This window comes from Anser anser (assembly GCF_964211835.1).
Source record: "Anser anser genome assembly, chromosome: 9".
NCBI lineage: Eukaryota > Metazoa > Chordata > Aves > Anseriformes > Anatidae > Anser > Anser anser.
In genome coordinates, this window is record NC_139729.1 from 7,429,353 (window position 1) to 7,457,207 (window position 27,855).

The 27,855-nt window shown below is 41.2% G+C and overlaps 2 long non-coding RNA genes across 4 annotated transcripts in view; both read left to right on the forward strand.

The window, feature by feature from the left end:
* The first annotated feature begins 263 nt into the window (after positions 1-263).
* LOC310904374 overlaps positions 264-27,855 on the forward strand; it is a 71,141-nt gene continuing 43,549 nt past the window's right edge. Inside the window, exon 1 of one of the 2 annotated variants that reach the window (XR_014588264.1) lies at positions 264-1,357. This is a non-coding gene — a long non-coding RNA (uncharacterized lncRNA). The remainder of the gene's footprint in view (positions 1,358-27,855) is intronic. The other variant, XR_014588265.1, reaches the window with a different exon arrangement.
* On the forward strand, positions 11,779-14,359 carry LOC310904375. Of its 2 annotated transcripts, none has more exons than XR_014588266.1 (3): positions 11,779-11,860; positions 12,162-12,363; positions 12,986-14,359. It is a non-coding gene; the product is annotated as an uncharacterized lncRNA (long non-coding RNA). The 2 variants fall into 2 exon arrangements; XR_014588267.1 differs by having other exon boundaries at positions 11,850-11,884.

The following is a 27,855-nucleotide window of genomic DNA, read 5'->3' on the forward strand; positions in this document are numbered from 1 at the left end:
AATCTGCCTGCCTCCTTTTGCCATCGTCATCAGTAAAGGGCTGTACTAATGCCTTATATTTAAAGGACCTGGGAGGAAGCTGTGTCTCCCTGTCTGTTCCCTCCCACTACCCCCCGAAGGTTATTCTGCTATTATGTCTTAAAACTTTAAATGAAAACAAAAGCTGTACTACTGTGGGTAGTATCACAAACTCTCTTGCCAAAAAGGGACTCCATGTATATCATTTTTTTAATCCCCAAACTTGAAAAAAAAAAACAAAAACTAAAATGAATATGCACAATAGATAAGGAGCTCCATCTTATGTCCATGTGCACTCAGGCACTTTCCTTTGATTTTAGTGGAAATTTTAGGTGCATGAGGACTGGTGATAGGAAAGATGAGCGAGTCAGGCAATTTTGATCTGTGAAACTACAGTTCTGTTGCCTGTATTCTGATTCTGCTCAAGTTCATCAGGAAAGATTAACTTTGGCAGCTTATTCAGTGACTAAATCTTGATATTTTTGTAGCTTAATTCATAACATAACTGTAAGCTATTGCCCTGTGTTTATATTTCCCATCCATTTCTCACATTTCCAAAGCATAGTGATATGTGATCCTGGCAATTTAGCTACCATAATTGGCATTTTTCTAGGGCCAAAAGGAAACAAATTCCTTATCCTCCATACTTCTTTAATTTCTGAAAAACAACAAGTAACATGGTTAATCCTCTTTTTGATCTTTTTCCCCCCCTTTGAGTTTTTCTTATGGTCTTTTCCTTTTAATCTTTTACTTTCTTTTTAATCTTCACTCATTGTCCCCCCACATTTGAAGAATTTTGTGTACTTACATCTCTAAAAAGAACTGGACCACTTTATGGAAATAGCTCTTTAGGATCTTGTTCAAAGCACCATTATGTACTTATAGCTGTTAGGGGGAGGGTGAAAAGAAAGGAGAGAAAAAAGCAACTCTAAAGCAGTGTTTGTTTGCGTAGCCTAACAGAACATCAATTTGTTCAACTAAACACAAAAACAGTACACAGATCACCCTAAGTTACAATGAAACTAGATTGTATTAGAGGAGCAGACCAGTGAATGAACATTTCCCTGTAATTGGGGTTGGGTCATGTAATCTGTCTCCTGATACAGGTGTGTTTGGGCAAGAGCACTTCCGGAAGAGCAAACCTCAGGGCAGCACAGCTGAGTTCTATCAGCCTTTTGCAAACTGCTCTCATCTGCAAGCTCTTCTGAAGCAGCAAGGAATAAGCTATGCTGTGGTGCATAATACTTCCTAAGGCTGTTGGGAGTGCTGTTGAGGCTCTAATGCCTGGAGGCCATATCTAAACCTTTGAGCTTGGAGGCAGAAGAGTTTGTCTGCTATGGTATGTGTATTCCTTGGTTTGTAATGGTCTTGTACATGTGTATGCAGAGCCTTTAAACCTTGCCTAAAGTGGGCAGTGTTAAGGTTGCAAGTCTTCCTTTGTGTGTCATCATTTGTTACATTATGTGGAGACTTACACCATGAGTAGTTACGTGGAAACTGGTAAAATGTAGTATTGATTATGATGGGCTTGCTGTGACCTAAAGTAGTTCCACTTGTGGGGGAGACCTGAATATCCTGCAGTATGTCTGAAAAGGAAGGTATAGAACTGAGTTTATTGTACCTGGATTCTGAGTTAGAAAGCTACCTCTGGAAAGCCTACATATTCAGATTTGTGATCTAGTATTAGCACAGTAATCTTGGTTCCAGGCTCAGGCTAGTGTGGATCTGACCCTGTAAAACATGAGGAGAGAAAGTACAAATTTCTGTGCTGCTCTGTTAAGAAGCATAGGCAACTGCTTAGATATGTGGAACAGTCAGTTCACTGAATAGGGTAGTATGAATTAAAACGCTTCAAGAAATAAGCACTGTGCACCTCAAGAAGTAGGGTGCTGCGGCTCTGAAGGAGCACGGTGAAGTGTAGGCATAGCACTACTCACTCATGGTAAACCCAAAAATGTCAATGCAAATCCACAGGTGTGATTCTTGTCACTTGTTTCTCTACGCAGTTGCAGCATCCTATTGTCTGTCTGTCCTCTTCTCCCCCCCCCCCCCCCCCATTTGTTTACCTATTATTGCTCGTACTAGAAAGCCCAATAAACTTGGCAAACAGAGGTCGTGGGTTTTTCAAGCAAGCAAGAAATTTACAGGGATTAGCTTGTGTCCAATTTAATTTATGTAGAATCTCATGCTCCTTTTACTGAAGCGAATTCTTTAAAAAACAAACAAACAATGAGAGTTTACAGAGTTCTGGAAAAGTTGCAAAACCTAAATGAAAATCCTTTTCCAGTTACATGAATATAAATTGGGCATAGTTCCCCTGAAGTTCTTATACTAGTTTAATAAATGCATTTTGTTTGTAGTTAAACTGACCATAATGCTTTTCTTCTCTGTCCTCAAAACACTATTAGGTCCTCTAAATCTGTTCTCCTTCACGAACGAGAATAGGTGAATAAGATCTCTCCCAATAACTTGGCTCTAACCAAGAACAGGATTTGGCATTGCTCTTTATAAGGATTTTTTTTTCTTTCTTTCTTTCCTTCTTTTTTTTCTTCTTTTAGGCTGATCTTAAAACAAATAGTTAAAATGTGGAGCTGAACATTTCTTCTAGAAGTTGCATATTCTAAATGTACTTATACCATAGTCTGCTACTCATATAAAATTACAGACTTCACTTTCATCTTTCTTTTTACAAGAAACCCTTAATGACAAATGCAGGCTGTTTAGTGATACCGATATACTGCAATCTTAGCATGTGAATTAGTCATCATACAATCAGTTCAGGGGGTCAGGCCTAAAGAAACAGTTCAGAGTTGGCAAACTGCTAGTCGGGTGATGTGCTCTCCACTTCAAAGTCATGGTGCTTACTCTCCAGAATTCAGATCACAGAAAGAAACAGCTGGCATTGTCGTTTGTGGCAGTAAGGACTTTTTTTTTGTAGCAAGATAAGGTTTCACTACTTTGTAAAACAACAATTTACTTTAGAGTGACCTAGCCTGTAAAACACAATAGGAAGCAGGAATCTGCAGAGCACTGCTCTGCTATTATCATGCAAGGAGACATGACCTGTGACAAACCACACTGAAGAAGATTTAACCCCCTTACTCCTTGCCTGAAAATATTCAGTGTAGTCCACTTGTCCGTGACAGTCAAGGTTTTCATTTTCCAGAACAACTTTACAGGCTGTTCTTTCCTGTTTGGGTATTATTCTCTTACATTTTTCCAGTGTGGTCCATATCTGTGGCAACATGCAGTTACAGACTACCAGCCCTAATGCTCACACAGACGTTATTCAACTTCCTGCTTGAGCTCTGAGGCTGTCATATTTCAGCGCAGAGTTAAAATTTCATGTTTAATTTACTGATGGCATCTGGCTGAAAACAACATTATCAGTACTTAAATTGAAAACCCTTTCTTATCCTGAATGCTGGTGTTCGCGCAACAGGCAATGTGTTTTGATGGACTTTCTCTAGGGACTGCGTGGAAGGGTGTCAGACTCTGGGCCGTCTTGCACAGCCTGCCAACTGTGATGCCGAGAGATTGCACCTGAGAAGGGCAGTTAGAGATGCTTGTCTGCAAATGTGTGTGACTTGTTTACATGCGTCAAATGAGAGACAGACTTAAGCACCTTCCTTCACTGAGGGTGTGTTTTGTTTCTGGGTTGCGTTTTGTTTTATTTTATTTTTTCCGCCAGACCTCTACGATATTCAGCTAGAGCTTTTTAAATGTTTTCACTCAGTGACCTGAGCAGATCTGTTCACCAAATATGGTGAGGGGGAAAGGAAAGAAAAAATCCCACGTTTAAAACTGCCTGGCAGATGTACGTCTCAAGGATTTGTTATTGTTCCATTATTGTTATTATTAATAGACTTCACTTCACAGGCAAGGCAGGCTTATCAGCCAAATGCCTTATTATCAAATGACTGAGACCCAATAAGTGCTTAACAGCATTCCTTACCAAAAGAGGAAATGATTAGAGGCCAGATCCAAGTCCTGTTAAAGCGAGTGGATAGATTCCCACTTCAATGAAGCATTGCTTGGGGCCCCTCGGCGCTCGTTCTCCTCCGTGTTTTCTTACATGCTTTTTAATTCACCAACATGAACCAAACAGCTCTAGCTTCTCTCATCTCACAATGTGTTCTGCAACTTTTGGAAAGGAACCTGGACACAAGGAAAAATGCTACAGAACAAAAAGAGCCACAATACAAACCATATGACAATGCCTATTTCTTCATCCTCTTTGTCATGTTGTTTTACTCTTTCCTGGCATTAACTGTCTTTTTTGGCTATGTACGCTCGAAGAAAGCTATTTCAAAGAAAGATCCTTACCAGGAGTTCATCGAGGATAGGAATCGAAATAAGAAGTGGAACATGACCCGGCCAGTGGTGGTGAAATTTGACTTTGAAGAAGAAAGTATTCTTTGAACTGCTTAAACCAAAATACTCTGCAAATGCACTGGACTGTCTCTCCTGCCTACATTTCAAGTGAAGATCTACACATATATCTTGTTCGTCTGTCCCCCTTGCAATAAGTCAAAGCATTGCTTAAAATAGGTAATGGAAAAAGATTTTTTTTTCTTTTAATTCATTTGTTGCTGAAATGTAGCTTTTCTAAATATTGGAAAATTCTTTTAAATTTTAAAACGGCAGTGAAAAGTGGCCATTTTTAGCTTTTGCTTCCAGCTGTGTGGAACAAGAATGGGAATCCATCGTACATCAAGACTCCAAATTTGCTTAAGACAGAGGACTAGTTTGTGTATGCACGTACCTACACAAGGGGAATGCTGTCACTGCTGAGTTACTGAGACCTGGAAATCAGTGGGTAGTGTCCCTGGAAAGTGCTGCCCTGGAACAGCAGAACGCTTTTTACCATGCCTAGACCAGCAAATACTATTTAACATGTAAATATAGTAAAGCTTCTCTTGCATTCCCTCCCCTCAAAAATTAATTTCACATGCTGTGGCAAAAGATTCAAAAAAACATCTGCAAAATGTAATTAAAATGCATCTTGTGGAAAAACAGGTTATGTATTCAGTGAGTTTGGAGTTCTTGCCTTTTCCATCTCTCAGATGTGTTTATTCTTTGCCAGCTTCTCATTTGAAATGTATGTTTCAGTCCTAACAAAGTCCTAACTACAACCGATCACAAACCTAACAGAGAAACTGCCTCTATCTGCAATAAATGTCTAACTGTTAAAATGTTGCACAGACTTCATTCAGAGTTGTGCTGAGTACGTGAGATTTGCTATCTAATTTATTGATTTTTCTATTTAATAAATATTACAGAACTATGACATAGAACGCATAGCTGTACTTACTGTAAAAGAACAGTGCTTATTGCTTTGTGGTACCATGCATGTGATGTTGCACTGCTTAGTGATAGCACACTGTCTTCTAAGACTTTCATTTGTTTGCATTCGTATCTAGGGTCTCTCAATTTATGGTCTTTACTTGTTATAGAACCTCTTAGGTACATTACATATATCTGCATTACAGATGCAGTTGATCCTCAGAGGGCTCTCCGAGCATAGTATGCACTTTCAGGTGAAAGTTAGGCTCTGATTTTCCTTAACATGCATATGAAAATAGAGCAAATTTTCATGAATATATTAGCTTTTCTTTTTCTGCTAGTGGAATTGCAATGCCAAGAATTTGATTTCAAGTGTGTTCATGGTTACTTGTTGACTATTTTAGGGATGTTTGGATTTTTTTTTAATTCTTTCAATATTTAGAAAAAGTTCTTCTATGTATTCAGCCTGGGCTGAGTGATCAGATGTTGTTGTTCCTGTTTCCTCATGGGATATGTTAAGTGTTTCTGGTGTGTATGTGCGCGCGCGGGCAGGGAGGTTGATGTTACGCATAACCCTCTTCACATGAATCTAAAATTTGCTTCCCACTTACCAGCATGAATGTTTGTAGAAATAGCCACGTTGGCTCAGACTGCAGTGCTCTGTCTCCGACAGCTGTGCCAGGGGAAGATAATAAGAATAAGGTGTTACTTTCTCAGTTGTACTTGCCCAGCCTCCAAGGATTTGTTGCTGGGGGGCCATCTGAGCCAGAGGCCACTCCTTTTGTCTAAATGTGAGGGTGGGATACGTGCAGAATACTGATGTGGAAGTGTATGAACGTAAGCATTTTAACAGGCCAAAAAAATGTTCACAGATGTATTTTTGCTGGATTCATCCAGCTCTAATTTAGATGGTTTTGACTATAGAAACAAGACCAGCGTTGCAGACGAAACACTGATTTGTGTAAGATCTATGTTTTACGTGCCCTGGCTCCTTCATCTAGATAGTTTGGGGAGAAAAAATGAAAGTTCAAGTCATGTGTTCACATTGTGCTCACGCCTTTGGACTGTATTAAACAAAAATTGCTCTTAGTTGGGTGTCTTACGATGGATCGGAGCAAGTGGGAAGACTTGCTCTTTTGAACACGGAGTTCTCGATGGCTGTTCTCTGAATGTGCACGTAAACACTGATTTGTTCTCCTGATGGAAAAGCCTTTCCATTTTCATATCGTAGTCAGTGGTTTTTTTTTTTTTGGTTCTGTGTGGTGTATGCTATGTCATCTTAAAAATTAAAGATCAGCTTTTCTGAAACCTCTCTCAAACTGATGTCCTTTACTTCTGTAAGCTGTTTCTGCTTTTGTCTTACTAGGCAATTATCAGATCAGCCTAAGCCCCTTAAACATTCTTTAGCAATGTGCTGCCATTGTCTGGTGTTTAGGCTTTTTGGAAATATTCACAACTCGTTTAACAACAAGACCACAAGCTCTTCAAACAATTTTGAACAGTGTGCGCCTGTGTGTGCGTGCATGCGTGTGTATGCCAACAAGAGGAGGCTTTTTCCCTTCCTTTCTCCATGCAGCAGTAAAAATGTCTCTTTGTAAATGTTAGCCACAGGGTGTACGTTATTGGTGACATTATTAGGCTCCCTTCTACTGTATATTAAAGCCTGCTTGTCCCTGCCCAGGAGATCTTACTTATTAGTGACAAATTAGAGGGGACACTTGATTACTGCAGCCCCCTGGGCACGACCTCAGCCATTACGGTGTTTCTGTAACCTCAGAGCACGCAGGTTGATCTGCACCTCCTGCCTTCTGAAATGGTAAGCCAGGTAGAGCTAGGTTCTAGGTTTGGAGGTGTGGTCCAAGCCATATGCATGTCCTTGGGAGTTGAATTCCCACTTGAAAGAACAAGGAAGACCTCTAATGGACACATTGGTGTCTAGAGAGAACAAGGGGAAAAAGACATGTCTTTCTCTCGGCAGAAGGAAATGTGGCAAAGAACTGTAATTTTTGCTCTCTGTAGCGTGATGCGTTGCCTGCCTGCGCTGGGAACAGAAGGCGACGAGGGCAGAGCGTGTAGGGCTAAATGGCACGCGCGCTGTGATGTGATGCTGCAGAGGCAATTGACTCATTGTTTAGAATGTGAGACTTGTCCACCTCATTTTCTGTCTTCTGTGTATGAAACTGATATTTGTATGGCGCTTCCAGAGCACGCGGAAGCCTGGGATCTGTAACCTTGTCCGTCTCCTTTATGGCTGCTTATGGCTTTCTGTATGTGGGGTGCGGAACATTAATAGGAGAGCCAGAATAATCCCATCCATGGTGTGCTGTGGGCTGCAGAGTGTGATTTACACCCCTGGGATGGCCAGCCCGCTCCAGACTAAGGAGCACTGGCAGCGCAAGGCACTGTAACCCAAGCTTAGCCCAGGCAAGGAACTGCAGGAACAGTATTTCCATCTGCAAGACTCTGTTCTGCGTGCTACTAAGTGCCTTTAGCTTCAGAAAGTTTAGAATCGTAGCAAGAGAAGGTATTCGTTAATTGTCTGTTTTGTATTGTTGTTTCCTATCTCTGCTTACTGCTATTCTGAATTAATATTATTAATCTCTTGATGTGACTAGAACAAGAAGCTGCTTTCCTCCTTGCTAGTAAAAAGCAGGCTAAGACAAAGTAGATCACAGATTGTTTTAGCTCGCTTGCCTTTTGCTGTTTACCGTGGTTCTCTGTAACATGCTGCGGCTGATTTGTGTGGGCTTTTACTTTTTTAGATGGGGTGTCCACTTCGAGCTCAGTTTACAGATTGAGATACTCTGTTAAAGGCTTTACTAAAATACAGACATATTGTAGTTTTCACTTAGCCTTGTGAATTAATATTTTATCTCTCAGACTGGTCTGTAATAAGTAGACCTTCTGATCAAACCCATGCTGATATATATTAGGTTATCTAGTTTTATATGCATAGGTGCATGTACATTCTAGCATGTTAAAATCTCTTCTTCCTTGAATGCCAGAAGTATGACAGACAAGCAGGACGAGCTAAAATGGTAGTTATTTTGGACTGCCACTCATGCTAGTGTAAATCTGGATTAAGCTGTTTTGGCTGTTTAAGTTCTGGTGTTTCCAGGTACGTGAGTTATGTCTTGAACCGAACCTTACATTATAGGTCCGTTTTGATTACACACTGCTCTGATTTCTGCCAATGAAACTTCCTGTTTCCATGGGAAGTGTAAAATACGTGTTGTATATGAGCAAGTTTTCCTGGAGCCTGCAGGCAGCTGTAGACACTGAGCGTTATTTTGCTGTAGTTATTCATGCATGGGAAACTTAACGGCAGCGACTGCTGTTGCATTCCAGAAAAATGAAGTGTGCCTGAATTAAAGCAGGCCTGATGCTCTGCGTGTCTCTTACCTTCTCTTCTAACTTGCACGTCAGGTGCTGCAAACTTTCGTCACTTTGTCTGTCACATACTTGCATGTATTGACGGAGCCTGATATTTTGAAAGAAAGTCTTTTTTTTCTCGTCAGATGAGCATCTAAAATGACTTTATGGAGCTGTTCAAGTATCCTGGCCTGGATTCAGAGGAGCACACCAGTGTATACTGAAGTCTTTAGTCAGCCATGTGCATGAGTGCAGTGGGATGTGGAAAGCACATGCTTGAAATTAAACATATGCTGCAATGTTTTCTCGAGTAAGCATGCTTCCCGAACTTGGAACCTCACTAAGTGCAGCAGTATGTCATACAAACTTAAAGTAAGCAGCTGAAATAGGCTGCTTTTTTTTTTCCCCTTTCCTTTTGGTGTGGGATGTGTAACAGCAAATCCTTTGCTGTGTAAGCAAGCTTAGTGAATTAACAGAGCTCATGCTACTGGGAATAAGTGAATCCTGTGGGCTTGTTTCTAATGAAATGAATGTGAACCCTCCAAAAACTTTTTCCCCCCATAATAGAATGGTGCACTTAGAGGAAGCCTTCCAACTCTTCTAGTTATTCTGAACAAATTGGAAGCCACAGTAAGAAGTGATTGACAGCTGCGTGTAGTGTGACTGTACGCTGCCTTCAACTGGTGGTTTTTCTTTCTTAAGTCCTAGCAACAGAGCCTTCTTTTCAGTCTGGGAATGCTATGTGACCCAGCACATGAAATTGCATTAAATATAGATGACCTTTGGCAGTGACCCTTCCCCTCCATCGATTTGCTTTCATCCCACAAGCAGAAGGAGAACTGAGTGGTCATAAAATTAACACAAAGATAAAGGATTCTGACAAGTGAGGTTACATACCTAGGTATCCTTGCATATATAAGAAGATACTCAGTGAATGTTCAACCATACAAAAGAAAATTGTAATTTCTCTGGCTAGTTTTGAAACCTGTGGTCAGGCCCAGTGTGCTTGTGCTGGAGTAGCTGTCCTTTTCTGTCCTTAGCAAAGCACTCCTTAGCAAGTGGCAACAGATGCATGCAAATGACATTGTTTCCACTGCCTGTGCCCTGGTGAAGACTGCTGTTGGCTGCAGTTTTGTTGGCACAACTATCAAAAGCTTAGAGTGATCACTTTGCCCTTTGCCTTGAGTCCCCAGGATGTCCCAATGTGATAATATTTTAAACCTGTATTTACTTTGTGGTCTGACTCCCCATGGTATGAGTATGACTACTCATAGCTATTACAATAGGATCAAGTACAGATTGTTTTATAGATAGATTTGGAAAAATCTGAATTTGGGATTTGAAAAGGGTGTGATGATAGGGGTAACAGCGTATTGAAACAGAACCCAGCTTCATAGTTTGCTGAGCACTGTCCCTGATCTAGCAAAGCTTGTATGTGATGTGGTGCTTGGTGATCCTGACAGACCAACGATTCTCACACTGTATTTTTGGGAGGGGGAGGAGGGAGGCGGTGTTTTTTTTCTTTCCTGACATAATGCTGAAACTGTAGCTTCCTTCCCCGTCTTTAAGCAAAGCAGAATCAGTTTGATTTCCAGCAGAGCATTTTTATTAATTAAGCCTATGAAACATGTTGATGTGCAGAATCATTAAGTAATCACATAAATGACTTTGACATGCAGTACCACGTGACATGGTTTAAATATAGGGTCAGAAGTATTGGTGAAACTTCTGTCTCTTCTTTTCTCCGTCTCTGTATTTGCTGATTGATGTAAATGGCTGTGTTTTGAGGGAATGAGTTAATTGCAGTGGAGTGCTACTGTCAGAGCCTCTCCTGGGTTCTCACGTTTGCTTATTGGTGTTAATCCTGATGGGTTTGGGGGAGATGGAGCATAATCTGCCCTCAGCAGCGAGTGCTATTAGCTGGCCTGGCAGGGTTCCTGGCTTTCACAGGCGCTTTCTAGAAAATGGCAATTCTTTTTTTTGTGGTAGTTTTAAATAAAACTGCCCTACTGAATTGTGATGTTTGGCTCCAGTCTTGGAATCACAAACAAAACAGAATTCCTGTTTTGCCTCTAATTGCCCTCTCAAGTCATCTCATCTTCTTTTTAAAGAGACTTTTCAGCTTTCATTTGTATGCTTTGATCCTGCATCCTTGTGCTTGTACAGAGCTTTGGTTTCATTGCTACAAGATCAGGATGCGGAGGATGTAAAATGACTTTTCTCTTCTTGCTGGCTTCACATTTGATATCAGCTTGTGTGCACAACTCAGCTCCGAAGGATGCTGATCGTTTCAGCCTGCCGTGGGGAGGCTGTTTGCAGCCGCCAGCTTCGGGCAGCAAGCGGCGTTGATGGGTGTGAGGCTTCCTGTGGGGCTGGGTGGGCTGCAGCTCTCACCCCCTGGACAAACCTTTCTCTCCCAGCGTCCGTACCGGATAAGGACACCAAACCTCCTAATTTCCATCTCTAGGTGGGGGCCTAACCTTCAATGCATTCCTTCTAGTATACAGATATGGTGTCTTTCATTAAACTTTTGTAATCACATGTTGATTGTTTTTGTGTTTAAAAATGATGCTCTAAAAATGATTTGCATCCTGCTTTGTGATATACTATTAGCTGCCTAGTTACACATAGTTATTCTGTATCGGTGGGTTTAATTTAAAACAGACAAACAAAACAAGCAACTCGGCAGCAAAAGAATCTCAGGGCACCCAAGCGTTCCAGACTCTCATTCTTGAAACTGTTTGCCATCAACTGAGCAAAATGAAATGTTCTTCATTTCAAAAGACCATGCCATGTAAAGCACTGTGTTTGGAGTGTCGCCAGTGTTTTAAGCGTATAAGTGAAAGTTATCATGAAAATGTCATCCCAGGTCTGAATTGCAACAATGTCTAATGCAGGAAAAAAATATTCTTTCTAAAGAGAATTCAGTAACTGGAATCTTATAGGGTGAAGAGAGGTATTGCACATGTATTGCTTGCGACCTGTGTGACGATACAATCAAATTAAGAGAGGGCACGAAAATCTCAACACCTCTGCTGATATTCTCAGTGATTCTTAAAAGCTGTTTAAACACTGGGCATCTTTTACTTTTGTGTTGTCCTGGCATGATCCACGGTTAAAATTCTGTAATTCTGACTGGACAAGACCCTTGCCTTTCTGTGTGTGACACACCATGGGATTTCAGGTTTGTGCTTCCATAATTCTGCTGGTAAGTTATTTTTTCTCAGACTTGAGTTACTTCAGGTCCTCTCCTTTATTTGGAGTACAGAGGTCTTAAAAAACAGTGGTTATTTGTGACAAAGCCAATAATCGTGCTGTTATGGCTTCCCTGTGCATTTGCCAGGATTCTGTGCAAGTTCAAGGTCAAGATTTGTTCCTGGGCTTCCTCTACCCACTTTGCTCTGTAAAGCATGGGCTGGAATGAAAGCTTATTGTTCCAGTTGTCCCCTACCTTCTGACTGGTTGTTGCAACTCATCTTTTACAGGTGTAAGGATTTCTTTTTTGGTTTTCCACTTTTATCCACTGGAGCTGGATTGGCAATTGCATTGGCTCGGGAAGCTAAGCTCATGAGCCTGCCTTTCCTGTGCCCCTGCCTGGGACCCGAGCGCTTTGTGGATGTTTTACTGTCATGAGTATGCTTGTCCTTTGTGCACAGCGGCAGTATCCATTTGGGTAGCTTGTACACCGTAAGTACGCATGAAAATCAACTCTGGATTTAAACTTCTGCCCTATGTAGTGCTTTTACATTGGGCAGGCAGGTGAGCCCTATTGTAGTTGTACTGCAACAATCTTAACTCTCACTGCAACCTCTTCACCATTTTGTGATTTTTTTTTTTTGAGTGCCAAGATACCTTACTGGAGCCTTGTACACTTGAAAACAAATTTGCAGGATTAGTCACACTTTCTGGAAAAAACGAATGTATTCACGATGCTCCTGGTACTTCACTATTTTGTGCAGGGCATGACACCAACACTGATCTAGGTGTTTTACAAAGAAATTGCGCTGTCCGTTCAAAATGCTGAGTTGGGATGTGCTTGTCTAAATTGGTTATTCTTGCCATTTGCCAATATTCCTTATTTGTAATCCAAACAAAAAATAATTTTCTGTGGTTGCTGAGTGCTTTCAGGACTCAAAGTACTTTTTTTTTTTCTTAACATTTCTTGCTTTTCAGTTGAACCTTTCAACAGTTCTAATCTCATGGATCGGGTGAGCTCAGGAGGGGTCATCATTGTCTGATTTGCTTATGTTGCAGTTAGTAGAGAGTTAGCATTTTGTACTGTTTTTACAAAATTTTCTGTACTTTTCAGTGGGACGAGATGTGGAATTACACGTCAGGCAGCATGGGAGCTCCGAATCCTGAGCATTCATCATCTCAGCTAACGGAGTGTGACCGAGGGAGGAATTTGATCCATGATTTTTGTGTCTATGCCAGATCCATTTCTGACCATTACATTGGTATCGGTATTGACCCAAAATGACATCCTTTTTAAATGTCTACTACAGGAATTTTTCCAAAATCAATTTCTTAGAGGTGTATATCCATTATTATTTTAGAGGAGGTCTCTCGCTTACTCAGATCTACGCATGCTGTAAACCAGTTTCCTTTCCTGGGACCTGATGTTCCTTCGTTGGTTTACGTGGACTGAGCATCTACCCTGTGTTCCGTCTGTGTGCTTGTAAGGAGTTTCCTTCAGTTCCTTTTAATTTAATTCAATTATTTTGTATAGGGTTGAATTCTGTAAACTGTATGTCACCTTTGAGGAAAGAAAAATGAAAACATCAGGTAATGTTTTTGTGATTCACTCTTATTTTCACCAAATTTCTTGCAAAAGCAAATGTGATCCTTTATGCTTGTATCTGAATCATTTTCTGCCATTGCTAGAAGGTAATTGTTGCTGGTTTTTATTTAATAAAAAAAAAAAGACACCCGCCCCTTCCTCCCCCCCACCATCCCTTTTCATTTTTTAACATAAATTTGAAAATCCTTTTTGAGTCAGTAAGCAGGACACCTGTCAGCCAACTGTGTGCTGAATTTCTATAACTTACAGAAAGACTGGTCATAAAGTGCTTAAAGCTCTGGGGACTTGGGTACCACCCAGTGCAGAACGGATTAATTTCACGGTGTTTTTCTGCATTTGCACAAATTAAAAATGAGAGTCTGTGCTTTGTTTGTTTGAATTTCTTGAATTAAATTTCTTCAATTAGTTTTGTGCTCAGGTTTGGTAACTCAGCATTTTCCAGAAGTCTCCAAATTCCTACAAGTTTAATGCCAGTCAGATCTGCAGACCTGCTTTTGTCCCGTTAGTACCTGGAGCAAAAGGATTTGTTTCTGTAGTCTCTGTTCATCACTAGTTTTCTCCACTTGGATGTCACCCTTGCTCATACGTCTCAGACCTAATGTTCCTACGTTATCATGTCACCTACAACATGTAATCTCGGGCCTTAATTTCACCACATCCTCAAACAGTTTTGGTGCTTCATGTTGGAATCGGTGTTTATAGAGATTGAACAATGGCTTCAGCAATATCTTATGGTTGTTTTGTGGCAATCGTGCTTTGATTAACAATGGGAGATTCTTGGTGATTCCATGTAATATAATTAAACTCGGTTTAACTTTAGCCAAGATTGTCCAGATCTTTTGGAAATTTGCTTTTCTTCTTTCTAATGAGATCTGGTAAGTCTTTTCTTTCCCTCCTTTTTGTTCTTGCAGAAAGCTGCTATGAAAACAATACCTTTTAAACCTGTTGAAAAATGGAAAACCCACAAATGGAAAATTCTGGGTCAGAAAAAATTGCAACAACAATAGTTTGGTGACTCAGAACTTCTTGAGTCACATCTTCCTCTAGGGTTTAGATGTCCCTGGATGGGGTTAGGCTGCAAATTTGTAGCAAGCTTTGCCAATTATAAAATGTCTCCTTGCAGTTTCCATGATTTTACATAAAATCTAGCAGAAATTGTTCTGAGTTAAAAGGATCTCCCTATTGCAGGGACTACACAGGAAATGACCTGACTGTCTTGTTGATGATTGAGCTATAGCTTCGGTGTTCTCCTCACAACTTTGCCTCTAATACCTGTGTGTGTGTGTGTGTGTGTTTTGCTCTTCAGTCAAGTAGGATGAATCTTTTTCTGCTCTGTATTTAGGAGTCTAATCAGAGCCAGCCAGCATAGGTACCTTCTGTGGTTTCTGAAGTGAAATTGTGAGTGTTCCTTAGAGTATTTAAACTCACTTTTAAATCATTTATTTTAAGACTGATGAATCAGCTTCTGGGGTCTCTGTCTACTAATTTGTCCTCTCATCAACCTGATGAAAATGAATTCTATGCATGAAAAAAAGCAATATTTAACACTTTGCTCCTATTTGCTCTTCTAGAATTGCTCCATAATAATAATATATTCCTTTCTGTGCTGAACTGAATCACCATAGTGATTACTTGGGGCATGGAGGAGTATTTTTCTTTTCTGACATCTGAAATGCTGGTTTGTGTCTGCTTAGTTCCTGAGGGCTGGTGAAGCATCCTTAATACAAGCTTGCTAAATATCTAGTACCTGTTGCCTCGTTTCATGCCTCGTCATTCCACCGAAGGATAACTTGGCAAATTGAAGTGTACCTCAAACTTATGACTAGTTTTGTTCAAATAAGAGCCAGTCTGTCGTGGGATCGAGGCCAAAGCAGACAGTGTAAGTTCTCTGTTTCCTGCTGACATAAATCACTTAAATAGATCAGCCCTGCCATGCTTGGGCCATGTAAAGGCAACTTGGAATGACCTACGTTGCATAAACATCTTGAAGACTTCTGAAATTGGGAAATAACTATTTTGCTCTTCATGCCTGTTTAAAAATCACTGCAATTACACCGCTCTTTGAATTAATAGAGAATGAGAAGGTAAAGGTGCCATAGAACACCAGTCTATTTTTAGTGTCTACAAAACCCAATCTGCCTTTTCTGTGCTTGTCCCATAAGGAAAGGCTGTTCTACAACAGTGTTTTTTCCAGAGATCGTGCCTGACTCGCAAATACAACTTCACCATTCTAGAACTAATTAGTTTTGGTTGAGTAACTCATCAACATGAAGTAACAATAAGAATCACATTTCCAGGAACACTTTCCTTGTTATAGAAAATTGGAATCAACTGTGGAAGTGTGGTACTGAATCTAGTTACTTTTCACAGAGCATTCTTTTTAAAGACATAAGAAAAAAGGGCTTCCTGTTATGATACAAAGTGTTTAAATACAGCTGGTTGGACAACTGGATTACAGGTTAAGTTTTAGCCTTCTTTGAATGTAAACCTTCATTGTGCTTTCTTTTTTAACAGGAAGATTTACATGTTCTGAAAAACTTAGCCATCTGAGGGATAGTTCAGGTAGCAAGGGAAGCTTTAAGAAACCTCTTCTCTGGTGCCTGTTAATCACAGGTTAGTTAAACGCTGGCCCTGGGTAGACCAGCACTGGGGGTAGACAAGCACTGGGGGCAGACCGCTGGGAATCCTTCCAGTTTCACACTTGCTGTGAGCCATGTAATCAGGTTAGTCCATTTATGTTACCCAGACTTGCAGTTGGTTTCAGTTATGAAAGTTTTCTTTACCCTGACAGGGGCTTCGATCTTCAATTTATGGGCAAATTCTATCACTGAAGAACCACATACAGTGCCCCTTTCCCTGCAAATCAGCCTGGAGTCTAGTTTTTCATCATCCAAGCATCTAGCTAATTTCTACCACCTGCTGCTCCCTCTGAAGAGATTTCAGCCCTTCTTTTTTTACCTGTTCCCTTTCACTCTCAGTGCCGCAGGATGCCTGTCTCCTGCTAGTTTGCACCTCCCTGCAGGCTGCTTGCCTTCGTCTCCTTTTCACATCTATTGCTGACCTGCTTCTCAGGAGTGTGCAATGATCTGCTTCTGTCCCAAGGTCTGAATTTTGGGGTGTTTGATCGCTCTTGGGTGAATGATTTCTACATATTCTGCCTTTTCTCTCTCTCGAGTCTACTTCCCTTCTGTTTTGATTTCACACTCTGTCCATTTACAGTCAGACAAGACTTCACCAAAATAAATTGATTCCCCTGATGCATGCTGTGGGACATGTTTCTTTTCAATGGTGTCATGTTCTTTGTGACTTGTTTTTTCATTACTCGGAGAAGAAGGGAGAAAGGTGAAGACCTTAGGAGACAACTGAGAAATATAAAAGCCTTACTTTTCATTTCAACTTTTACCTCTTGTCTTTCATCATTATACCACCCAAATGTGCTTAGGTCAAAACTAAGTGCTTTGCCCTTCCATGTTTTACATTCAGGTTTTGCAGAATCCACAGCTCATCGCATTCCCATCAACCTCATGACAAGAGAAATCTATTGAGGAGCCAATGAGCCACATCAGACTTTTTTGTTTTCCTTTGTTGCTTTGACTGTCTGATATTGTTAGTTTACATACCAGGAGAATGTGTACAAGATGAGAGGAGCTTATTGACCTATTGAGGCCTGCCCTTATTAACCCTGAAAAAATCTAATCAGCCAATCCATCACCACTGTGAACTTACAAGTTCACTTGGTGGCTGCAGCTTCTGGTTTCTTCCACAAACAAGGCCCCAAGTCTCTTTTGAACTCACCACCCTTGTTTACTTTCATTGCTGCGTGCGTTGATCTGTTGCACATCTCAGCTACCTGATGGGTGGATAGATTTTCTGTGTGTTACAGCACCATCTTTGACTTTGTATTTTCTTCTTTATAGTGCTAACTTAATTAAAGCAGCTTACTGATGTAAATGTCAGCTTCCTTTAGTGCACGTATAGCACTACTCGCACTGAGAAGCTGTGTTCCCTTCCTGGAGTGATTTTGGTATGCATGAAAATAAATTTTCTCTGCAGCGTTAACCTGAGTTAGCCACACTCATGTGACACCCCTGTCAGCCCAGCAAGTGCGAGCAGTCGCAGTGGCAGGTAGCATGCAAGCTGAGCACAATGGTTTTATTAGCAGCTATTGTCTTGGGCTCTTAGTGCAGATCCAGTCAAAATGGGCTTGGACGCTCATGTCTGAGTTTGAGGTGGTTGTGCTGTGCTGTGCTCATTCCACCTGGTATAGCTCCAGGGAAGGTGTGGGTCAGTTCTCCCCCTGACTTGGCAATGCCTGATGCCTTCCTTAATGTGCAGAGCCTACAGGAGCTGTGCTTGCTGGGGGAGGCTGTCACGGACACAGTAAACGAGTGAGCTTTTCCAAGGAAAGGCAGAGGGAAGAGCTGCATAGCTTTAACCTTCTTATAGCGCTACAAAACTTTACTGCTGTACTGGAACAGAAGTCTCACGAGCGTGAGTTGCCTTAAATCCGGGATAATGTATTGATATACATAAACTCCTGTTACCTCTGGCTGCTGTATGGATGCACTGTGGATCGCAGTCTTCATTTCAGCTGGCGTTGAGAAAATCTTCTTGGGAAAGAAGAAAGAATAATAATTAAAAAAGGAAAGAAAGAAAGAAAGGGAGGGGGCAGGGGGAGATGTTGCAAACATAGACCAGTGATTTCACTGGGCATCATAGGTTTCCAGTACTGCCTAAGATTAGTCATGCCTTATCTGTGCTTACATCTGGGCCAAATTTTTAGCTCATGTAAAAAGGGCATAGCTGCATGGTGCCAAAGTAGCTAGGCTAATAAGATCCAAGTAAGGACCTGACTGCTGGATTTCACTTGTGCTGGTTACTGTGTGTTGCATTTCATGTATTTCAGACAATATGTTTCCTATTTGCATAGCTGTTTATATTTTAAACAATCCTATCTCAGAGCAACAATGTGTACTTGCTTTTTAAAATATTTGTCTTGATATGTTTCCCAATTTCTGGTCCTGGCACATCAAACTTAATAGAACATATTCTAGTTTTGGGAAGATGAAATCAGCCAGTGATGTAATCTGTGTAACTGATGTCTTTCTTTCCTTCATGGCTCCATTGAAGCTGCTGCCTTTTATCTCTTAAACTCTATGATAAAGGGAAGCTAATAAAAGTAAGTTTGGGATTTTAGGCCCTCACTGTGGTTAATGTTTGTAAACATTGGTAAGAAAATCATATAAGTGACTTAGCTAGGATATAAGTCAGTAAGAAACAGAGATAGAAGGAACAACCACTACACTCAATGTCTGTCAGTCAGCAGAGGTGTATTTATCTTTAAATTGGGAAGGAACTCTTTCTTTAAAGAGCTGTTTTGTGAACATCCTATTTTAAATTAACTGCAATATTAGCCATGCACCACTATCAGGAACATCCCTTGGCGTAAGGGTGCTTCAGGGGATGCAAGAATTGCCTGGTGCACAGATATTTCAGGTTGAACAAAGCTGTTCTCTAGTGAATGACCTTTTTGAAATTGATATGCCTTAGGAATAGGTAAAACAAAGGTTATCATACAGTGGCTGTTTTGTTTTGGTGCTGGTGGGTCAAGTTCTGTGGATTGTTATTCTGTGTTATTGCCATTGAATTCACAGCTGATGCTCCCCGTTTTTTTGGCACGCCCTGTCAGAAAAGCGAAGGAGCGTAGAAAGTCCTGCCCAAAGCGATACCTCCAAGAAACAGTAAGCTTGGGCTCTTTGTGGTGTTGGTGAAATCCTGAGTGTTTGTTTCATCTCCTTAAGCACCAAAGCAAGGTGTTGGCAACCTTGAGATGACCAGCTCTCTGTGTGCTAAACACGGCAGATGCAGAAACTTCAGATTGACAATGATGATCGTACAAAAAGATGTGCCAGTGCATCCATAATGAAATATATTTTGGGGGGGAGAAAAAGAAGAAAAAAAGGTGTGTTTTTTCTATTATCAAACGATTGTTCCATTGCATATGTTTGATAAATCTGTTCAGCAAGCTCCTTTTTGCTTATTATTAATTCCCTTATTAATTCTCTTTTACTGTTGGCATGCTGTAATGTAGTGTTTTTGTGCTCTTAATGCCAGTAAGGGCCAATCCTAAGATATCAAAAACATGTTGGTGATTATTGAATCATTTGATTATGCAAAATCAACTCTACCATTGGAAATGTGGACTTCCTCTTGCTCGTTTCAGAAAAAAGACCCTAATCAAGAAAAGTGTCAAGACAATAGAACTTTTCTACTGTAAATGTTTCTACCACTGTTTCCTTCAGAAAGAACTGCCATTGAATTTTGCCATTTTAAATCGTCATGCTTATATACGCATGTCAAAAGCAGAGCAATTCCTTTCCTGCAAGGAGCAAACATCACCTCTGAGGCAACAGGCATATTCTGTGATGCTCAAAGTGATACTTTAATAGCCTAGTATTTTATAGGAAATGACGAAAAATGTGTGCTGTTGTTTTTCTTAAATAAGAGTCAGCAATACAGCTTTTCTAATTAGTTGGAAGTCAATAGAACAGATGTCAGAATTTTCTTTTCCTTTATTTTCCTTAAAAATAATAATAAAAAATCCTAATGTACTCTCATTTAAAAAAAAAAAGTTAAAGAAACAAAAGTAGTATTTGGGCCAAAAGTCAGCAAACCTCTTTGTTTAGAGTGTCCCAAGTTGGTGGAAAATATAAGACACTGCAGAAGGAAACCTGAATTGTCAGAGGCTGTATTAAGAATGGGAGAGCAGCAATTGGTTAGTGATGGCTGAATAGACACCATTCAAATAGATGTCTTACAATTCACAGCCACAAAATGTGGACAAAAATTGGTGTATGACAAATGCAAACCAATTATGTCATTTTGACCCCAGTAATAAGCAAGGTAAATGATTTCAGTCATAGGTGAATGGCCACAGGCGGCTTCTGTGGACTTCAGTGGAACTTCTGCAGGAGCTTCTGGGATCAGCATTTGGTTTGGTGTGTTCGTGGGAGTATGGAGTCTGGGTTTTCTGCCTTGTATTGGTCTGGAGACCACAAGAAGAAGAAAGGGGAAAAAAGAAGAAACTCTTCCAATCGTGGCCTGAGAAAAAGCCACAGAAATATATTCCAAAGCTACAACAATATCCAAGGTCAAGTACAGCAATGATATGACAGATGGAAATGAATGCAGGAAAAGGAATGTGGTCTGGAGACCAAATACATTGTATAAATTTAGATTACAATTCAAATGATAATTTCCAGCAGTCACAGCAATTCCATAATCTATAAGGCTTTTTTATAACAAAAACTTGAATTTAGTCTTAACAGCATTTTTCTGTAATGCTACAGGAATGATACATAGAAAATAAGAATCAGATTTACAGTTGCACTTAGATATTGACAAAAAAGCAACACAGATGCACTGATCCTCACCATGGCAAGCTGTACAGTCTGTGGGCTCTTGTGAAATGGGATCTGCAACAGCTCACGTTTTTCCCCCTTTTGTTGTTGCTGTTGTTGCAGGCTTTGAAAACAAATGCTTGTGCTATGAGGTCAAAAAATCTTTTGAGTAGACCATATACACTAGGTGTAACTCAAGAATGACTTTAGTATGCTTCCTAACCCTTCTCCATCTGGTCCTGGCACCTGATTTATTGCAGCACACAGGTCAAACTTGTCTCTGCTGTTTGACTGGTCATAAACTCCTTTTTGTACAAGGAGGAGAAGAGGAAAGTATTAGCACTCAATAAATTACAAGGTGCAAGACTACTGCTGTTACTAGCTGTAACAACAGCACTGATTTTTGTCTGTCTTTGAAACTCCATGGTAGGCAGAAGAAGTGCAAGTATTTTATTTTTTTTTACCTTGAGAAATGTGAGGCTGCCTGGAGTCCTGAGGTTTCCCGGACTTCATCTGAATGTGGGTGAGCACTCCGCTGGTTGTTTTCACAAAGCAAGAGAGGAAAGAGTCAAGCAATCAGGAATTACATTTCCTCTATCAACAAGACCAACTGCTGTTGCGGTGTATTTAGATACTGAAGCTGGCTTCTTTCAGAAGTGGCCTTTGAGCTTCCAGTGACGCAAGCTGTCAACGCTTCTTTTGGACTTCAATATGGGATTTTCAGAAGAAGTCCACGTAGGCCCAGCTCTGGTCCCCTGAATGTGTTAGTGGTGATGCTTATATTGATTTTCATGGGAAGTACTTCTGCTGACCTCAAAAATGTTAGCGTCTTTGTGGATTTAGGAAGACAAAACAGGGGTGTAAAATGTTGGTATTTGTCTCTCGCTTTGGTGATCTGGTGAGGTGTTTATTTTCAGTTTATTTTCTCATTGGAGGGGTAACTGATTTTTTTCTCAAGCTGTCATGACACAAGCTGAATAAATAGAGCCACAGAGAGCTTTATCCTGAGTCTTTTTCACAATGCGGAAGAAAACTGATAGACTTAGGAGCAGATGCAAAGCAGGGAGAAGTCAGTGGGAGCACTTCTGTTGTTTTCACTAAAATTTGGATTCAGATGGTTCTTGTAAAAACTATAAAAACTTCCTGAACAAAAATTCCATCAAAGTAATGTTCGCTTTGGTTGAGTATCAGATTTTCCTGAAGTGTAATAAAACCAGAAAATCATAGTGATTTTTTGAATGATAGAAAGGGATCAGATTCAGTGGTTAATTCATTTTTCACTTCATCCTCATTCCTATTAAAATCTGGAAGCATTGCATTGCTCTTTAATGTGAAATTTGAAGATAAAAGGTTGCATAACAGAACCAAGACGATGACTCTTACCAAGACACTGAGAAAAGAGTGGATGCTGTTAATTCTGGTTGTTGAGCTGGATGACTATTTTGTGTTTGTATAGCTGTGTTGGCTGGCTGTACTCATTTAAAATAAATAATTATTTAAAAAAAACACTCAAAAAATATGTGGCTGGAAGAGGATTTGATGCTAATTTATACTCTCTTCTCTAAAGGCACTTAAGATTTTCAGATAGATACTCTATATGATAATAAACCAAGCTCATGGAGATGAGTTCTCAGCTAAAAATGCACTTGCAAATACTGCACTGTTGTTCTGCATACGCTGGGCTCTGCCTCGGAGGGCAGAAGCGTAACTGCTCTTGCTGGTGTCCCGTTCACTTTACCACAGCTTGGAAGAGCTTGTTCCAAACTCCGGCTTTACTTGTGCAGCTCCAATGAGAATTTTTTCTTAGGTCAATTTTGGTGATAAAACAAGAAACAGGGTGAGTTTTGTGTCGGGGACTCAAATTTTCTGGGTCTGCATTGCCAACAAGAGGAAAAACCCATAAACCCCTGCATTTGCAGTAAGCAAGGCAGAGCCGTCTTGCTCTTAGGGATTAAATCCTTTTCCAAAGCAGCAGTAGGATTTTAGGCGCTCTCTAAAGAGACTGTGTTTGTGCTGTATGGTACAACTTGCATCTGCTTGAGAGGTGATCTGAAAGTCAGTTGCCCATCTGAGGTATCAGCAAGTTGCAGTAGTATGATGTAGCACGTGGTTTTAAATGATGCAGTGAAGTTGCAGCAAAGTCTGTTTCACTCATAAGCCTGGGCAGTTTTTTTTTTTCCCTCCTGTCTTAGACATTGGAACCAAACATACAGTTATAGAGGCTAAGCAAATCACCGCCACCAGAAAAATCTCCTCTGTTTCCTTCAGTATGAGATGAGGTAGAACACATTCACTTTATTTCATTGCTGGAAGTTGGGCACCAGCTTTGCTGGCAAGAGACCACCGAAGGTACCAGAACTGAGCTGCATTTGGGCTAGGGTTGGTGCTCTCATCTAACTGAAATAACATCCTCTTAAACCTGTGCTTAAACCTATCTAAACCTATACAAACACTTGAAAATATAATGTAGCAGTTTAAGTTGAATGAGTATTCCAAGTTGCACTGGAAATGTGTTTTGGAAATTGTTAACATTTTTCAAAGTAACTGTCCCAGTGGTCGTTTTACTACTTGCTGGACACCAGACCTCAGAAAGGCGAGGTGGGCACTGCGAGATCGCCGTGCAGGGCAGCCACTATTTATGAACCAACACGGCTTGTCACTTCAAATGACGTTTTTGCAGAAAAATATCTGTGTGGACAACATGACTTAATTTTTTGCCAGAATTTTATTTCTGGTAGAATTGCAACATATAATCGTGAGCTGCTGGAGAAACAGCACTTTTACACCTCTGGAATAAAGAGGTTAGCATGTAGCCTTGGTTAAAGGAGGTACCAGACAGATTTCTTCTGTCCTGCTCCTTGACATCCCATTTGAACATGCAACTTCCCTACTTCTTCTCCCTTTCGTAGGGAAAGCAGTGCGCTCAATGTAAAGCTGTGGGTGATGCCCGTGGGCACTGGAGCCTTTCACTCACAGAGAAGCATCCTCTGGTTTTGGGGTGGAAGTCTACGGTTAATGCACAGCTCTGTAATCACGAATGCTTCCCTGAACAAGCTCTGGTGCAGCTTCTCAGTAAACCCTTATCGGAGCTGACAAGGGCACAAGGGCTCAGGTCTTCTGCTGGCTGGAGGAATTACGGGAGCCTTTAATCACTGCAGGGCTGAGGCGCAGCACGTAATTTCTTTGCCGTAAAGCCGTTGCATGCAAGGTGCTACTTCTGCACTAGCTGGGTGCAGTCTCATTAGCTTTTTCAATGGCTGTCCTGACTCCTTGTGGCCACTAAAGACACTTGTCTCATACACAATCTAGTTTCCTCAAAGAGGACACTGCTTTTTTTGTGTTAAGTGATGCTGCATGGGGCAGTGCTTATTGCATTTACTTATTACTTGATCTGCAGCCATTGCCAGTTCTTCAGCTCTGCAGAAGTCTCCATGTACCTAACTAGAGATCGTTGACAGGAGGAGTTGTGTGTATTTTTTTAACTAATGAAGTTTGGCTTGCCCTGAATGGTTTTACAGTGAGTGTGTCAGTCAGCAAAAAGTGTTAGAGCAGTTACCCTCACCTGTCTTGTGTGCTGCTTACACCCCGTGTAGCTGAGCGTCCTCCAGCGGCAGCAGGCACAGCAGGATTGGGATGAGAAGCACCTGAGAGATCTTTGCCTGGAAAGCTCCGAGATAAGAGAATGTACCTATGCTTACGTAGGCTCAAGTTTTCCACTCGTGCACTCTCATTTGATGTTAGTTTGAATGTGGTTGGCTTATTAGCAGCACTCTGAAATTTGGTAGGAGGGAAATGCTCCTTTATCCGTGTAATGCTGAACATTGCTTCTCCTTTCTTTCCTGGATTACTCAGTAGTGGTAGGTGGGTTGTTTGTTTTTCTTCTGGCTTCCTGGCTGTATAGCAACAGTCTGCAAATATTCTGACAGACCCAACTCCTCAAAGCAGCCCCAGCAACAGGCTCTGCCTAACAGTTCTTGAAAATTTCTTAATGAAGCAATGGGGAGAGGATCTGCAAGTACCGCATCTGGAAGTTGCCCCTACCCTTTTGGATGTGTTTGTGAGCTCCTCTGGGAAGAACAGGGGGCAAAGAAAAGATAAAGAGATCTTGGCCACGTTCATTTGATTAAATCTTACTTTCAGCAGTGTGGGGATGGCAGCCCTGTTTTATTTCTGCTATAACGTGGGTTGTTTTTTTTTTCTGTTGTTGACTGTCAAAACCGGTCCTGGATAAAAACTTAATATTCAAAAGCTGCTGATAGCAGTGAGTTACTTGTGTGTCTGCAATAGGATTTACTGTTACTTTAACTTGCCCCAGGTAAATATACGTAAAATATCAGTCTTTATTTACCGTCACATGATTTCTCCTATTTCCTCAGAGAGGCTTAATGTAGCAATTTATGAGAGTTCAGCCTAAATTTGGCATTTTACACTTTTTTGACTCTTATGGGTGTGATTTGTGAACTAAATAGTATTGAGACGTCATTTTTTGTATACTTTCTGAATGCAAGGTGGTGACTGCCACAGATAAATACTTTCTAGCCCACTTGTTTCTGCTGAGGTCCTCCTTCACAGGTATAAAAATGCATGCAATTATAATAGTATCCTGCTGCAGTAGAAAGTATTGCATTATCAACGAGTACTCAAAAATGAAAAACTGTAGCTCAAAATTCAGCTGTCACTGGCATCAACTGACTGTCTCATGATTCTCTCTGTAACAACATAAAAGAATTACTGACTGCTTTTTCCAAGGAGATTTCTATTTGTGATAGATGTTCTAAAGTAGGGTTTGACACCTCATTCTTGGAGTATGTTAAGAGACGCTGGCAGTGAGCAGTGGTGACAGAATGACAGGCTTTCAGGGTTCATCCTACGACGAGGAGGTAACATCTGGGACTCAGACATGGTGATCTGTCACTGCTGTGTGAGAGGGCACTGATGCTACGGGATAGCAGTGTTACAGCGGTCAGTAGGTGTGTCTGTAGGCATACAGATGACCTCTAAAAAAATAAATAAATAGGGTGCATGTGTTAGATGCCAGACTGTGCAAATCCTTAGGATAGTTTCTGTGCAGTGATCCTAACAAATTAATCTTTCTAAAGCTCCTGGGAGGAAGATGTTGGTATTCGTACCCTGTCCAGCAGAGGGGGAGTCAGTGGAGTGTTAGGGCTTCCCCCCTTCCTGCCTAGCACTCTTGTGCTCTACCACAAATTCTCAGGGAATAATCTACAGATGAACTGTGGCAAAAGAAAACCATGTGCAGCACTTGATATCAACACACCAAACTATGTTTGTATTCTGGCTGAAGGGGAAGGAGAAATGCTGTTTTCTTGTGCCAAGAAACGTCTTCTTACTAGACCAAGGATGCCTAAATGGGATTGCTGGGAATGAGATGGGCAGGGGAGCCGTTGTAAATATCTGTGTACTTTTTGGAATCAGAAACTATTCCTTTATTCTCATCTCTGTAGTTTGCTTTGGTAGGCAAAGTTATAGAAATTAAATTCATTATTGACTACACAGTTACTTCACGGTCCTGTAGAAAGGCTCGATTTGTAAGCAAAATGATAGCACAGAATTGCAAAAAAATCCTCAGTATCTCCCAGATACTTCAAACGTCTTCATAGATTCAATTTAAAGATTCACCTAACGAGAAGTCTCACTTTTTTTTTTTTTTTTTGCTGGCCTTCATCTTGTCAGCTGTCAGGTCCCGTCAGCATGTTTTCCTTCCAGCACTCAGCATTGCAGGTGCTGGAGTGCCCCATGCAGTCTGAAGAGCTGCATGCAACTGAGAGACCCAGAACTGTGCTAGCAAAGCCCAGAGATGCGTAATTTGCCTCTGAGTTACTCTGCACCAGTACAGCTGGCAGGAAGCTTACAGAAAATCCCAGGACTGACGCTTACTTTGTTCAGTGAGGGGACCGATGTTAAAGAGTCCATGTAGCAGTGTTGTTCCTGAATGCGATCGAGTACAGGGTTCTGATGAGAACTCAAGGTCTTCATTTGGCTATCTAAAGGAGGTATGTAATCATCAAAAGATGAAAGGCCAGCAAAACATGCAAATTTAACCCTACACCTTCAGTATAAAGATCAAGTGTCACAGCCACTTAGTTTCAATGTTTTTTTGGGGAGAGCTCAAAGGCACTTAATAAGAATCAGATGTAAAAGTTGCTTCTCACTAATTGGATTCAACAAAATCCTGAAGCTTTTTTGTTCATGCTTAAGTGGAATCTGCCAGTTTGGCAAAGACAGAAACTGCCTCCTTCCGTCTGAGAGCAAAAAGTCAGACGCAGGTGGTAATCACCTCTGAGAAAGGTAGGAGAGCATCCAGGATCTGCAGCAGCACTCTAAAAGAAGAATTTAGCTTTGCAAGGTTGTCCCTAGTGTGCAATGTACCTTTGGGTTGCTTGCATTTATCCCTTCTTTGGTTTAGAAGGGGTTTAACTGCATGTTTTCAGCCAGCACAGATGGGTGCTGCTGCCGGAGGGATAGTGCTGCTCTCCTCTCCCACCCACGGCGTCTCGTTGCCGTCGCTCTGCTCTCCTTCCCTTGGCACAAGCCTGTCTGCAGCTGCACGGGGGGGTGAAATGCGGTCAAAAATGTGGCAGAGTTGTGCGTACAGCTTTCCGAGTTCGTGTGCTTCAGGAGGTGTGGGAGTAGCGTTTGCGCCTGCTAGTGAGTAGGCAGGCAAGCGTGACATGCGAAGATGTTGAGAAACTGCCTGGCTCGTTAAAGGTGTGTTGAAGAGTGCAAAGAACAAAGGAGATATGTTAAAGCCTTCTAGAGAGTGGGAAGTAGAGCGGCAACTGGCAGAGGTGTCTGAGCAAGGGCTGGGTACACAAGGAAGCTGGGGAGAGGAAGAAGGAGGAGGAAGAGATTGCTCTTGGGAGTGGGCTTTGGTGTAAGGAGGGAAGCTGGGCTCCGTGCATGGGGGGAAGGTGTGTGTCTGGGAGTGTGTCCCAAATGCCTGACAAGATGCCAGCC